At 36.9% G+C, this 16,399-nt stretch overlaps 1 pseudogene across 1 annotated transcript; it reads right to left on the bottom strand.

Moving 5' to 3' along the window:
- Nucleotides 1-12,653: 12,653 nt before the first annotated feature.
- LOC149156391 (pinosylvin synthase-like) lies at nt 12,654-14,883 on the bottom strand (annotated as a pseudogene). Its single transcript, XR_016263317.1, has 2 exons — nt 14,581-14,883; nt 12,654-13,843 (listed from the first exon to the last, which is right to left on the bottom strand). The product of XR_016263317.1 is annotated as a pinosylvin synthase-like (transcript).
- Nucleotides 14,884-16,399: the final 1,516 nt, after the last annotated feature.

The raw sequence follows: 16,399 nt of genomic DNA, 5'->3' as shown, positions 1-16,399 counted from the left end.
GCTTGTTAAAAACGTATTGTCAGTGGTATATCAAAGTCCAAATGACCGGGGTAAATGGCAAGATAATGTTAAATATGAAAAATCCATTACATGCTCTAAAAAACATAGCAGAATAAGTGGAAGTAGAGATTCAACCATGGGTAAAATTAAGAGAAAATAAAATTTTTGCAATACCCAACATGGTTTAGTCATATATTATGCATACTACGAGCAACTCCACTGTTGTATATAAAAATAGTCACCGTGGATAAACTTGGCAGCAAAATAAAGCAACATTCAATACAGTTGAGCATACCTTATAAAGTTCTCATATGTTGAAACGCACTCACATGTTGAATACTATGATCTCTGTTCAACTTTTCTATCAGATGTAAAGAGGTCATTATCAGTCATCACTTCCTCAATACTTCCACCATGGTACAAGGCCTTGGCCACAATTAGAATGGAACATTTCCTGAAAAGTCGATATACCATTCAGGTTAATTTTGAAGCCAAATCTTCTTTCCAAAAGATGAAATCCAAATCAGCATAATGATACTTCTACATGTTTGTTCAGCTTTAGTTGATTCTCCTTTCATTGTGGGGTAACAGGCGGATGGAGGGAATCTTTAACAAAATTTTATATCCAACCCTTAAAAAAATTCATGGTCTCTTGCAACCACGGTTATATGTGCTTCCAAATCAGCGGAAGCATTCAACTTTGGCTGGAAAAGTAATTATCACCCCTGTTCCAACTGCAAGAGGCATGGATCCACCTAATTTGGCCTTCCAGAACAACTAATAATCTGTATCATACTCAACAACTATCTTCTCCCCTACTTCAAACTTGAAGAAAAACAAGGAATATGAAGCCAACTTAACCTAATTCAAAAACCGACTACAGATGGACAGGACCTGCATAAAGGGGCCTAATTTCTCGTGCTCAATCAACAATTCTATCAAGTACCAACTACTGTTGGTACTGCTACAGTGGCATGAGACGTTCAGATCCAGGAAACCATGGATACCAAAACAAGAGAAGAATCAGTGGATTGAAAATGCAAGAATATTGCACCGAAACTGTTGTTGCTAACTAGAAAATTAGGATTTGTGAACTATGATCAAAAACCCTATTTCAAAACAATTTTATACAGGATGAATTCGTGAAAATAGGGGGCCATATACACGATGAATCCATGAATATAGGGAGCCATATACATGATGAATCCAAAATTCGTGAAAATAGGGAGCCGCCCTCCATTTGAAAACAAATTAACCTCCGCCCTCAATTTCAAAACAAATCTAACCTCCCAGGACCAAATCAACCCTCACAATTTCACAAACCACTCCCAAACCAGAAAAACCAAACTGTAAATTAGAAATATGGTGATTTTAATCTCCCAAACCAGGAGCAAATATCAAAATTGGGCGATTTTAAGGGAATACGATTCGATTAGTTTATCAGCCCATTTTATATTTTGGGCTAAAATAAAAAAATAAATTAATTTTTAAATAAAATTAGGGCTAATTATATAAAAAAGGTTTTTATTATTTTAATTAAAAATTCACCCCATTAAAATATAAAAACCCTTAAATTTCGCCTTTGGGCGATTATTCGCCCCTAAAATTTACCATGGCGTTTTCTTGATCCACATAATCTTTACATTAAATTTCCCCAAATGAAACAAGGAACGACCATAAGGAGCACTATATGGATGACCCTCTATTTTCAAGAGTGGTACTTATGTTGGGCCACTTTTCTTGAATGAACGTTGGGGAGGGAGGATCAAATGCAGGGTGAGCCCAATTTAGAAAGGAAAAGTGAGAAAACCTTACATCACAGTTTCTGGGAGATCAGAAATGCAAATCTGGCCTGGTTCTGGGAGGATAATTGGCAGCAGGAGGACAATCTTCGAAGTGAAGAATTAGCAGACATTCACATCGATACCATCAACAAGGGATTAAGGTGGGTAAGTGACTATTGGGACCAATCAAGGAATAATGGGAAATGGAGAACATGGAAACTTCTAGATTACAGTGGAATGGGCATGTTGCATACCCAAGCTATAGCCCTTAAAGGTCTTTTAGACAAGAGAAAAATCTTAAACTCAACCTTGGACGATCAACTAAGATGGGGAAAGAACAAGGTGGGTCTCTTCAACCTTAAGGAGGCCAAAAGGATTGATTCAGGGCTCAACCTTCCAAACACTGATAAGATGTGGAAAGAACTCTGCGATAATCCTCATTAGATGAAAGTCAAACTGTTAAAGTGGCTAGTTCAACAGGGCAAGATTCTGACATGGGATAACCTAAGAAAAAGAGGCTTTGTTGGCCCCTCAACATGTCACTTATGCAGACAACAGGAAGAAACTACAAATCATCTCCTGAATAGATGCACTTTCACTTCAATTATTTGGAATTTGGTTGGAGAAGTCTTCAAGGAGACAGACAGAAACGTAAATGACATCATTGCTACTTTGAAAAAATGGCGGAATTTTTTTTCGGATAATGATATCATTAACTCCGCCTGGATGCTGACCCCAGGATTCATAATCTTGAATGTTTGGAAGGAGAGCAACAACAGGATTTTTAAGGATAAAGCAAGTCCGGTGAGCAGCATCCTTAAGCTAATCCTTAAACAACTCAAAGACATTGTTCATATCCTGGGAGGTATAGCTACTGGAAAACCCATCAGACAAAGAGAGGCCAGAATTATGGAGAAGTTAGAGCTCAAGGTTCATCCCCCTCAGGGTTCTATGCAGATCAACAAGAATACCTCAGCAGAAAAGGCTTCATGGCAACCCCCTTCACATGGCTTTTTAAAATTTAACATAGATGGGGCCTCAAAAGGGAATCCTGGAGAAGCAGGATATGGAGGGGTCATGAGGGATGAGGAAGGAAACATACAAGTCATCTTCCACAGTTATCTAGGAAAAGCAACCAACAATATGGCTGAGCTCATGGCGATGGAATTATGCCTGGAAATACTGCTCAAGTACAACATTCACAATGTCATCATTGAGGCTGACTCGGAATTAGTCATTAACTCAGTGAAGAGGATAAATGCTGGCGCTGCACCAGAGAAAATCTCAGGACACTGGCGGCTTCTGCAAGTCTACCAAAGAATCCAAGCACACCTAAGAATGCTGAGAACTCTTAGGTTGGTGCATGTCTGCAGGGAAGCCAACAAAGTTGTGGATTGGCTGGCCAATGAGGGGGTATGAAACAAGCATATCGACTTGTGCTGCTGGTGGGAGGAGGTAACGGATGACAGGTTGAAGGAGGGATGCTCATCCCGAGCCCTCAGCGACAGACAATAGTATCAGGAAAAATCAAGAGAAAGAATTTTACTTCATGAAAATGATGGATAAGTTCACTTCAGAAGGCCTATCAGCGGAGATGTATTGGCGGATTTTTAAGGGAGCTTCTAGAAATAGAGGCAGTAATCGAGATAGAAGATATCTGTTCATAGGAGGAATGATTCCATGGAGGTCGAAGGCGTCAAAGGAAGAGATTACTGGGGTCAAAAACTGCCCGAGACATACCACTTGCTTCAGGCAACCTCTGACCCGGGAGAAGTTTTCCCGGAAGACAAGCGATTCCATTCAGTAGGCAACGCGTGGAGGTGGATGGACAATGATTATCACCTTCATCGCTGGGTATTTCGTGAGCAGTTGTGTGGTCCGTGTTGGTCTGTGGCCGTCAGATCTGGAGAGGGAAGATCAACGGCCACCTTTTGGTGTGCAAGTTGGTGGGGTCGAAAGGATAAAACCACTTATGGTTTACCACCTTCATCGGGCGCCTTCCAAACCAAAGACAGTTTTAATGAAAAGCCAATGATTCCACTTAGGTAGCAACACATGGCGGAGGACCGAAAAAGCATACCGCCTTCATCGCGTGGTATTCAGCGTGCTTTTTAAGCCGCACGATATGGACTCCAGCCGTTGGATTAGAAGGAAAAGATCAACGGTCAACATTGATCATGCAACTCTAGGGTTTTTCGTGAGCAATTGTGTGGTCCGATATGGTCTGGGGCCATCAGATCTGGAGAGGGAAGATCAACGACCACCTTTTGGTGTGCATGTTGGTGGGGCCAAAAGGATAAAACCACTAATGGTTTACCACCTTCATCGGGCGCCTTCCAAACCAAAGAGGGTATTAAGAAAAAGCCAGTGATTCCACTTAGGAAGCAACACGTGGCGGAGGACCGACAAAGAAAACCGCCTTCATCGTTCAGTATTTAGCGGGCTTTTTAAGCCACGCGATATGGACTACAGCCGTTGGATTAGAAGGAGAAGATCAACAGTCAGCGTTGATCGGGCAACTTTAAGGATTTTTGGGGCTTCGCCCCTGCGCGGGTTCAATCTTGACCGTAAGATTATTAGAAGAAAGATCTTCGATCAGTTTTGGGGAGCGGACTTCGGTTCCACTTGCTCGCTCTTGGTTCCAGGGCTATCCAGGCCTTGTCTCTGTTTGATTTTTGGAGGATTTTTTTGGGTACTTAGGGTATTTTTACTCCCCTTTATGGGAGTTTGTGCCTCTGAGCATATGTTGTAACATGTGTAAAATATTTTTCTACCTAACTTAATAGAAGGACCGTCTCTTGCTTAAGCAAAAAAAAAAAGTGGCCATTAGATCCTACAGCTCACGGGACTTCTATTAACACACGAGTTAAAACCAGGGCCAACCCCCACTGTTCATTGTGACGTAAGACGTTGAAAATGAAATCAACGGTCAAGAATGATTGCGGCGTTTCAACCCGATCAAGGAATCTGTACACTTTCAAACCCCGCAGTTGCTAATAAACGACGAAAAGTGATTAAATGCGATCACACAGAACTCTAAGTTTTCAGGGCTAAACTGGAATTTCAATAATACACAGTGATATTACAGAGGGATGCAACACCTCTGGGATTGACCAAATATACACGGAAATACACAGAGATATAATTCTGCAACTAAATCTTATATGGAAAAACAAGCCGAATCAGTCAAAATCCCCTTACAATGATCCGGAACTTACATAAGTACTGGTTCATTTAACAACCAGATCCTAAATCAAAGGATCGAATTAACTAATCCTATCTAATCTGCATAATATTCTCCTCGAGAATCTCCACTACATCTAACTACTTGAATTTATTACATGATAACCCAAATCCTAGATTCTAGTTCAAATCCTAACTAGAAAGCTTTGTAAATTGACAGCTAAAGGACCCCACTCCTTTGCTTGTAAACTTTTTTTCTATTTTTGGAATAAGTTTGAAGCCTTTTGCCTTTAAGCCTCATGCTCCTGCATCAAGAAACTTTGTCAAATCTGTCTTCAAATATGTCTTCAAATCTTCCATGCTTTTCTTTAAATCATCCATTTTCACTTCCATGCCATCCATCTTAGCTTCCACGCCGTCCATCGTAGCTTCCATGCCATCCATCTTAGCTTCCACGTCATTCATCTTAGCTTCTATGCATTTCTTTAAAACATCCATCTTAGCTTCCACGCCATCCATCTTAGCTTCTATGTCTTTCTTTAAACCATCCATCTTAGCTTCTGTTACTTTTTGTGCTAGTGAAATTTGTTACACTTGGTCTCGTAATTTTGATATATCATGTTGCATTTCTTCCTCTTCTTCATGAGTCATGCTATAGATTTTGGGTTGCTTACTAGGTGTTTCCATTTTCTTTCTTCGGGGCATCAATTACCGATAATAATTTTTCACTATGCCCTTTGAATTCCTTCAACCTAATTTTTCAATCCAAGCTTATGCAATAATTTTAAAAAAATTGCACACCTTTTTTCACTTTGTAGGAGCTCAATATTGAATCTGATGTATCTATGTAATTTTGGATCTCCAAGGTCTGAAATGTCTTCCTGTGGTAACCATCTGATTAATCTTTCTAACCTTGCATGTCTGATCAAGATTGGGTTCTCCAATGAAGAGTTATGCCAAATGTCCCATGATGACCTGAGTATATACTGGTTCAGTAGAGAGAACTTGTACGATGTGCCGTGGGTCACTATTTCAACCTTAGGTTCTAAAAATTATACCCAAAACAACTACAGTCCATCCTCTTTCTGTAACTTCTGACGGAAATTCAATCTGATGCTCAAAGCGAAAGTTATGATGGTTTTCCCAAGGTCACCTGTTTGGAATGTAATTCGGGGTCTGCAAAAACCCTAATTCCTCAGATTATATCTCTGAAAATACAACAAGACAAGATCTGAAATTTGGGCCCGAGGTTCAGCGAGATTTCGTCTCAAATGGTTTTTTTTTAGCTTCTGAAACGTCGCAGAAAAAAAGTTATAGCGAAAATTCCACGATGGCCAGTTTGGAGCATCGAAACCCTAGAATCCAGAGCTCTAATACCAAATTTTATGAAACCATCTCACAAAAAGATAGAAAAATAGATGAACACCTTAGAAATAAGCCTGTTCGAGGGGGAAACATACTTTACATTACACAAATGAACAATTCTTGGATGATTCAAATGACAAAACCTCCTTTCTATATATAGGAGTCTAAGGGGTCACAATATAACCAAAGATGACGTAATAATAATAATATAAAGGCACAAAAATAACAATAATGAGATTCTATGGGGCACACTAATAACAATATGGGGAAATTAGGGGTAGAACAATAATAATAAGGGATACAACAACAATAGTAATGGGGGAATCACTAATATTATAGGGACCTAACATAGAGAGAGAGAGATGGGGGGCGAGAGAGGGAGGTAGGAGAGAAAGGGAGAAAGGGGACTTTAGAGAGAGGAGGAGAGAGGGGGGGGAGAGGGGGGTAGAGTGAGGAGGATAGAGGGAGGCACAAATAATTTGAGTTGGAAGGGGAGTGGGGGAGAGAAGAAGAAAGACACAGTGAGAGAAAAGTAAAGAGAGAGATATGGAGTGACGTGGGAGAGATGGAGAGAATGTGTATATGTTTCAATTTGAGATAGAGAGATAAAGCACGAGAGATAGAGGGGGAAATAAATATTGATGGAGGGGGAGAGAGGGAAGAACATTTCTTGCACTATATGCATTGATTTTAGTGTAGATGGTGATTTCTAATCCTATAATATTTCTTGCACTAGGTGACTTGATTTTAGTGTAGATGTTGATTTCTAATGATATATGATTTCTTGCACTCGATGCATTAATTTCAGTGTAGATGTTGATTTATAGTCATATTTGATTGCTTGTACTAGATGCATTGATTTCAATCTAGATGCTTTCTAATTCTATATGATTGCTCGCACAATATGCATTGATTTTAGTGTAGATGTTGGTTTATAATTCTATTTGATTGCTTGCACTAGATGCATTGATTTCAGTGTAGATGTGTATTTCTAATTATATTTGATTTCTTTCACTAGATGCATTTATTTTAGAGTAGATGTTGATTTATAGTGCTATTTTATTGCTTGCATTACATGCATTGCTTTTCAGTGTAGATGTTGTTTTCTAATCCTATTTGATATCTTGTATTAGATTCATTGATTTCATTGTAGAATTTTTCTTCTAATCATATCTGATTGCTTGCATTGAATGCATTGATTTCAGTGTATATGCTTATTTTTTATTTGATGTAATTGTATGTATGATGGTACATTAAGTTTAAAGTGATTGGATTAACAGTGTGCATTGATTTCAGTGTAAGTATAAAAAAAATCTTGACTTGAATGTGCATTGATTTGTGTGTTATAGTAATTCAACCTATTAATATTGGAGAGAAAGAGAGAGAGAAGATATGATGTTTACTACAATAGCTTGAATTAAATATTTGAATGTTTAATGATTTCAACTACCCCTTTCATATAATCGATATGAAAAGATGGCTAAAATGACAGTGGTGACAATAAGAATAGTAGAAGAAAATAGTTTGATATTGACCAAAATGAAGACTATTGATCACAATGAAGACTATAATTATCAAAAACGGATAATTTTACTTGATAAGAGGAAGTCTATTTTGGACATCGAGCTCATCGTTTATAGCCTTTTCTTGATCCACATAATCTTTACATTAAATTTCCCCAAATGAAACAAGGAACGACCACAAGGAGCACTATATGGATGACCCTATATTTTCAAGAGTGGTACTTATGTTGGGCCACTTTTCTTGAATGAAAGTTGGGGAGGGAGGATCAAATGCAGGGTGAGCCCAATTTAGAAATGAAAAGTGAGAAATACTTACATGGTTTTCGTCTCCTTTTCTGTAAAATTGATAGAGATTAAAAATAATTCACTGAACAATGAATACCACTGCGGGATGAATTATTTCCCAAAATTTCTAACCAACGAAAATTTCAATTAATCATCTATCTCTATTCTTTTTCAGTATGGTAAATGGTTGAGAAATGATTTTTAATAGAATCCATTAATTAAAATATCATTTCCATTTTCATAAGCTCAAGGTTTCAAAGTTAGAGAATCTGGGGATTTCAATATTCCCATCTAAAATTTACCTGAGAATCCCTAAAGCAATAGGTGTGAGGAACTCCAATCTTGATTCACCCAAAAATTAGGAGGCTGGTTTCTACTTCTTGTAGTGGAGTTCATAGATCCAACATAGACCCATCTAAATCTTGGTCTGATATGTGCTTGAGAAAGGAATTTTTAATGGAATTGATCAAATAAAGAACCATTTCCATGTTTAAAAGTTGCAGGTTTCGAGGTTGAAAATCTAGGGATTTCAATATTTCAATATTCTGTGAAATTGTACATACTGACCCTCACCTTTTAGCCTTTAATTTCATATGGTTGTGTTACTCTCCACATTCAATGCACATAGAATGAATTTTATTTCTAGGCAGTTACCAGCTTGGAGACCCAATCTGCGATTGAAGTCTTGGCGACAGAGAGTCCACTACTTTTGCCAATGATAGATGCGAGGATCCCTTCAAAAATGATCTTGTTCTCTGTCAATGTTGTGTCCTTATCGGGAATCGAACAATCTTTAGAGAATGAAATCTACCAACACAAACTAGTTAATCAACATCCTTCCATAAACAGACTTAAACAAGGAATTGTGAATTTTGTAGGATGAGGTATTGATCATACATACTTCTATCCCGGTAGGAGAAATAGTAAAATTTATGGAGGAACCGCGGGGGGAATTATGGTCCTTAAAAATCTCCTTAAACTGCTTGATTGCCTTGGCTTCAGCTTCACCATATATGCTTGTAGCTTCCCAAGCCGCCTTGCCACCTCCAGTCACTTTTTTAGAGTACTAAGCTCCCGAGAGCATTGAGATGACTGTTACTCTCATAAATTTCTCATATTGACCGACAAGTTACTGATTCCCACAACCACCTCATTTCAGACTTTTAAGAGAAGAAATATGCTTTCATAGTTCTAAGAGAAGAAAAAATTAGGACTTCAGAGGATGTAGACAATGTTAATGCAGCATAATATGGAACAAAATCAAATCAAATTCCACATTCGGGAATATAAACTGTAGAAATTAAGGAAGGGGCATTTTGAGACAAAGCTTATAGATATTATGATATTTGTAATAGATATCGAACATCTCTTTACCATTATTAAACCAAAGTTTGAAACTACAGGGTCACACATATCCATTTTCAGATGAAATTATGGTGGTAGCATGGTTGAGGAGAAATTGATGCGCACAGATGTCACGCAGAGAGGAGAAGAATGCAACAAGTGGAAACGACATGTTTATTGGTAATTTCACTTTTTGATTGGGTTATGTGTGTTTTTCACTTATTTACTGGGTTATGGTTTAGATCATGTGCATGATGTTTTATCCACTCATTAACTCTCGATTTTCCCTTTCTGGTCAAGTAATAAAAAATAGAAATTTTAACAAGAATTATCTTTTTTATGAAAAGACAAAAACCTCGAATAATCAGACTTCCCTATTTTAAAGGTGGCTAGGTTAAAATTTCAGCCAATTTTTTTTTATATAAAAGAATATGGAAAAGGTTTTGTCTATTACTTGTATATTTTGTCAGTAATTATGATGAAAATGTATCATGGCCAATGAAACTTCGAGAAGATATTGTTACCATCATCAAGGATACAAAACATTTTGAAGGGAAAATGATGCTATAAAAAATCTTGGGTCAAAATTCATGGATGACAGATTTCTATATAGCATCATTTCAAAATGATGCTTCCACGAATGAAATTAAACATATTGAATAACAAATATTGGACAGTAATGTTACCTATCTTCCTGAGCTATAGAGGAACTTGTTGTCTCCATTGCATATTCAATAACAAGGTCATTCCATTCACAAGTTTGATGGAAAAGTTGAAATAAGGATGTATTTTGACAACATGGTCATCTTAACAAAATGGGAGGATGAGAAAATATTGAAGCTGAAAGGGACATCTAGATAGGTACATAATTCTATGTATTTTTGACACCTTGATGAAGGTACAATGTCCTCTAATCTCTTGTGGTATGTTATATTCGGGGCACATCAATTATGTCAATCTTCATGTGATGAAAAAAAATGGTGCTTTTGGCTTTCTCACCATTGGTCCAAGGAACATTAGGCAATGTGAGGCTTCTATCCTTAGAAAAAATGACAAGCAAGCCTTTTATAATTCCACTTCAACATTTAAAGGACATTATAACAAATTATAGTTTAAAATGAAAATTGGTTTAGATTCATATTAGTTCTAGATCCATCAAGGGTTGAAGTGGATCAAATCGATATCAAATATCAATAGATGAAAACCTTTCCTCAAATTTTATACTTGGAAGAAATTCGCATCTAAAGAATTTCGATCCCTCTAAATTCCATCAAGATAAATATATACTAATAATAAATAAACACAAACCATTTATTGGTTAACCATTAAACCTATTTAAATTATAATATATAATTTATTTGTTAAATAAATAAGATGCCATTAAAAATCATCTAAATATCTAAAATTTTAAATCCATGAAATGTGTGTACGAATGGGTTTTGAATATTTCTACTCTACTCCAGGAGACTGTAAATGATGATAGAATGGGTTTTGAATATTCATAGTGCAGGAGAGGAGAGTGTAAATCAGATTGGAGTTGTCTATAATGCGACTTTTTGGAGATTCCGGTGACGGAATACGGCGAATAAATTGAGGTTAAATATTGATTTGTTGCAGTTAAAATGGTTTTTTAACTGCATATTTGGATTCAGCACCCTAAAAAACCCATGTGACACTTTGATTGTGCAGAAACTAGCTATCAAATCAAACTTGCGATTCCAATAAATTGTTGCCGGATTTTGACCAGAAAAATCCACCAGAAAAACTTCCAAAAAGTCGCATTATAGACAACTGCAATCAGATTATCCATCAAGTCCGTGTGAAAAGGTGGAAATGGAGGTAAGAGAGTGAGTGTGAAGCCGCGAATGAGGAGAGGAAAAGACATCAGTGACGTACGTACGGAACCAATTAAACACGTGGAATATTAAAATAATTACATGTCTTAGTCTTAGTCTTTGAAAAAATTTGTTCCCTCTCCCGAGAGGGGAGGGATTGTGTTGTGTTGGGTTGGGGTTTTGAATTCCATGTGTCAATATGAGGCGGCGGTTTTCAACTGTGACGTCCTTCCACCCCTCCTCTTGTCAACTGTCACTATCACGTCGTCCCTCCCCTCCCCTCCTCTTGTCAAATTTGGAGTTTCTCGACAGACTGTCGAGATCGCTTAAGATTTTCAACTATCACGTCCTCCCTCCCCTCCTCTTGTCAAATTTGGAGTTTCTCGACAGAGATGGCTTAAAATAAGTAAATATATTCAAACTTTGAATTTCATTAAAAAGTTATGTTGGTACATTTAAAATAATTTTTTACATTCACTCATTTTTTTTATTTGGCGTAGTTATGAATGAATTTTGTTAATTAAAAATAAAAAATTTCGCATAAAATTTGGAACTATAGCAAACTGAAGACGTAAAAGTTATGACCGTGCGCGTTCACAATAATTTTTTACATTCCCTGATTTTTTTTATTTTGTTTTGGGTGGTTATGAATTTTATTAACTAAAAATCAGAAATTTCATTTAAAATTTGGAACTATAAAAAGTTACGCTGGTACATTCAAAATATTTGTTTACATTCACTCATCTTTTATCTTGGGTAGTTATGTAGTTTATTAACTAAAAATCTAAAATTTCACTTAAAAAAGTTATGACGGTACATTCAAAATATTTTTTTACATTCACTCATCTTTTATTTTGGGTAGTTATGAATTTTATTAACTAAAAATAAAAAATTTCACTTAAAATTTGGAACTATAGCAAACCGAAGACCGTAAAAAGTCATAATTTTTTTTTTTTTACATTCACTCATTTTTTATTTATTTGGGGCAGTTATGAATTTTAGTAATTAAAAATAGAAAATTTCACATAAAATTTAGAACTATAGCAAATCGAAGACGTAAAAAGTTATGCCAGTGCGTTCACAATATTTGTTTACATTCACTCATCTTTTATTTTGGGTAGTTATGAATTTTATTAACCAAAAATAAAAGATTTCACTTAAAATTTTTTATTTTAAGGAAGGAAGGAAGGAGTGGTCACAGTTTAAAGCTAAGAGTGGTTAATTTGATATTTGATTTTTTTTTGTTTATTTATAAAAGGTAGTTGTTGGCTGATTGCTAAAATTTATAAAGATGTATCTTTCGGAATTTGAATTTAAAATTATATCTCTCCCAATTTGAATTTAAAACTATAACCTTTTATTAAGAAAGATACAGTGAAACTCATGCACCTCTTGGAATTTGAAACTATTATTAGAAACACTCTATCTTGGTCACATTTATTCTCTTGGAGTAAAGAGTAAAAATGGATAGTTGCACATTTATTTATTCTAAACCTTAGATGTTGCGATTAAGTTTAGTTGTTGAATTATTGAAGAGGAACGCTCTTGAGAACAACTGTTTCGATGGTGAGGCCCGACCCGAATCCAAACAGAATTCCCATTTCCAATCCCTCTCCGCTGGTTGAACATCCATTTTGTAGAGACGCCTTCCTCGTCTGATCCAATATGAAGTGGACGCACGCACTAGACATGTTTCCGTACTCGCTCATAACGTGCCTGGTGGGTATGAGTTTTGTGGGATCCAGATTGAGCTTGGCCTCCACCCGATCAAGGATGGCACGCCCTCCGGGATGAACAACCCAGAACAACTTGTTCCAGTCGGATATTTTGAACTAACTAAACGCCTCCACCAGACAGTTTTCAATGTTGGCAGAGATAAGATCCGGAACCGCGCCTTTGAGTTGGAAGGTCAGTTCGACCTCTCTCACCTTGCTACCGATGGCTCCCTCGCTGTCGGGAACAACTGTCTGGGCTGTCCAAACGATTTAGAAACATGCCTTCTCCACTTGAGGGATGGGATCAGCTCCCACGATGAGGGCAGAAGCACCGTCGCCGAACAGAGCTTGCCCCACCAGGCTGTCCATGTGAGTTTCGGAGGGTCCACGGAAGGTAACGGCGGTGGTTTCACTGCAGATGACCAGCACCCGAGCTCCTCGATTGTTTTGGACAAGGTCTTTCGCCATTCAAAGAACGGTGCCTCCGGCGAAGCAACCATGTTGGAACACGCCCACTCTCTTCACACTCGGGTGCAGCCCCAGCAACTTGGCTACCTCAAAGTCTGCTCCGGGTAGATCCGGAGTCGTTGTGCTGCAAAATATGAGATGAGTGATCCGAGACTTGGACTGCCCCCACTCCTTAATGGCCTTTTCAGCCGCCTCTTTTGCCAGTCGGGGCACCTCCATAGCCAACATCGCCTGCCGTGCGTCCAACGATGGCACCTCCACGAACGCGCACACATCGGGATTCTTCTTGAGAATCTCCTCCGTCAGGTACATGTATCTCTGTTTTATTGCCGACCTTTCACCTGCATGGAGCCATATGTATGATGATTAGAAAAACTAACATCATTTTTGTATCCAAAATCTTGGATGATTCATGATTCATCACATGAACCTGTTTTTCCCACACAATTCTCTAATTTGTTAATATATATACCAAAGAGAAAGAGAAAGAAAAAGGAAAAAAAATAACTTTAATTCATTTTAATATTATAATAATACTTTATAACAATATTTTTTTCCAACTTAAAAATGATAATAGATTTATTTAAAATGAATCCAAATTTATGAAATAGTTATTTATATGAAATTATATTTTACTGAAAAATTGCAATAATACTTTTAAATTATAATCAATCAACTTAATATCTGAAAAATATTACAGCCACCAAATTGCAATAATATCTGAAAAAGTTACCGCCACTAAATATTACAATAATATCTGAAAAAGTTACAGCCACTAAATTTGAAAAGTAAGCAGTGCAGATTTCGGAATCTCTCACTTGTTTGACTAGCTGGCTGGCTAATAATAAATAAAAGTTCGTCTCTAAATTTGAAAAGTGACGCTACGCTAATATAATATTGAGTAAGTATTGCAGATTTCAGAATAATATTTCTTCGCATGAAAACAGGTTGGTTTTTGTAATAAGAATAAAATTTCTTCGCATGAAAACAGGGTGTTTTGTAACAAGAATAATATTTCTTCGATCACATGATTGATTCATGAATTGAATTGAATGAAGAAACTGAAACTGAAACTTACATATTCGCTTGAACTTATCCTTGAGCTCTGTGTTATGCTCGTTACCGGTGATTCGAAAGTAGTAATCTGGATATGTGCTCTGATCCACAGCATTGGGTGGATTGGCAGTGCCGATAGCAAGGATCGAAGCGAAGCCATCTGCCCTCTGCAACTTCCTGAAACCTTCAAAATCAACGCCCCCCATCTCTGCTCTGCTATGCTATGAGGCGGTTAAGCGTGGTACCAAACCCTGGACAACAAATCTCAATATTTACTTTACTTTACTTTACTTTGTTGGTCTGGTCGAATAGCTATAAGAATCTCTAAATCTATAGCAGCTATTTTATACACTTTGATATGAAATAAATATGATTATTATATAATGCATCAATAGACCAATTAGTCCAATACCATGGCTTTTATATACCATGGCTTCTATAGTCTAATACCATAATCTAATATGATGACTTATGCTTGCTTTGTTTGAATATCTTGAGTCAACACCAACCAAGGCTTTTATATACCATGACTTTTATAGTCTAATATCATAATCTAATATGATGACTTATGCTTGCTTTGTTTGAATATCTTGACTCAACACCAACCAATGCTTTTATATACCATGACTTTTATAGTCTAATACCATAATCTAATATGATGACTTATGCTTGCTTTGTTTGAATATCTTGACTCAACACGAACCAAGGCTTTTATATACCATGACTTTTATAGTCTAGTACCATAATCTAATATGATGACTTATGCTTGCTTTGTTTGAATATCTTGACTCAACACCAACCAAGGCTTTTATATACCATGACTTTTATAGTCTAATACCATAATCTAATATGATGACTTATGCTTGCTTTGTTTGAATATCTTGACTCAACACCAACCAAGGCTTTTATATACCATGACTTTTATAGTCTAATACCATAATCTAATATGATGACTTATGCTTGCTTTGTTTGAATATCTTGACTCAACACCAACCAAGGCTTTTATATACCATGACTTTTATAGTCTAATACCATAATCTAATATGATGACTCATGCTTGCTTTGTTTGAATATCTTGACTCAACACCAACCAAGGCTTTTATATACCATGACTTTTATAGTCTAATACCATAATCTAATATGATGACTCATGCTTGCTTTGTTTGAATATCTTAACTCAACACCAACCAAGGCTTTTATATACCATGACTTTTATAGTCTAATACCATAATCTAATATGATGACTCATGCTTGCTTTGTTTGAATATCTTGACTCAACACCAACCAAGGCTTTTATATACCATGGCTTTTATAGTCTAATACCATAATCTAATATGATGACTCATGCTTGCTTTGTTTGAATATCTTGAGTCAACACCAACCAACCATACAGCTATATCTTGGGTTTTGAATATTCATACATACATACTCCAGGAGAGGAGAGGAGAGGAGAGGAGACTGTAAATCAGAAACACGTGTGGACGATGAATAGTCAAGTCGGTCGAAATCGAGTGACGCAACTGTGAAGCCGCCAATATATATGAGTGACTCACGCAACTGTGAAGCCGGCAATGAGGAAAAGGAAGAAAATATAGTGAGTGTGAACACAGTCACATACCAAACCATCTTAGTCTTTGAGACAAATTATTCATACTTGGGTTTTGAATGCGGGTTTGCTAGCCATGTGGCTGAGGCGGTTTTCCACTATGACGTCCTCCCTCCTCTCTCTCGTCAAATTTCCAAGATCGCTTAAGATCTCCTCATCTAACCTATCGACTATTTAGTCACAGTGCAAAATGAGTAAATATATTCCAACTTTGAATTTTATTAACTAAAAACAA

The sequence above is a fragment of the Pinus tabuliformis genome, chromosome 9 (assembly GCF_031772625.1).
Source record: "Pinus tabuliformis cultivar Carrire ecotype Pingquan chromosome 9, CPIR1, whole genome shotgun sequence".
Classification (NCBI taxonomy): Eukaryota; Viridiplantae; Streptophyta; class Pinopsida; order Pinales; family Pinaceae; genus Pinus; species Pinus tabuliformis.
The sequence above is the reverse complement of the archived record's forward strand: the minus strand, read 5'-3'. Positions and strand labels throughout refer to the sequence as shown.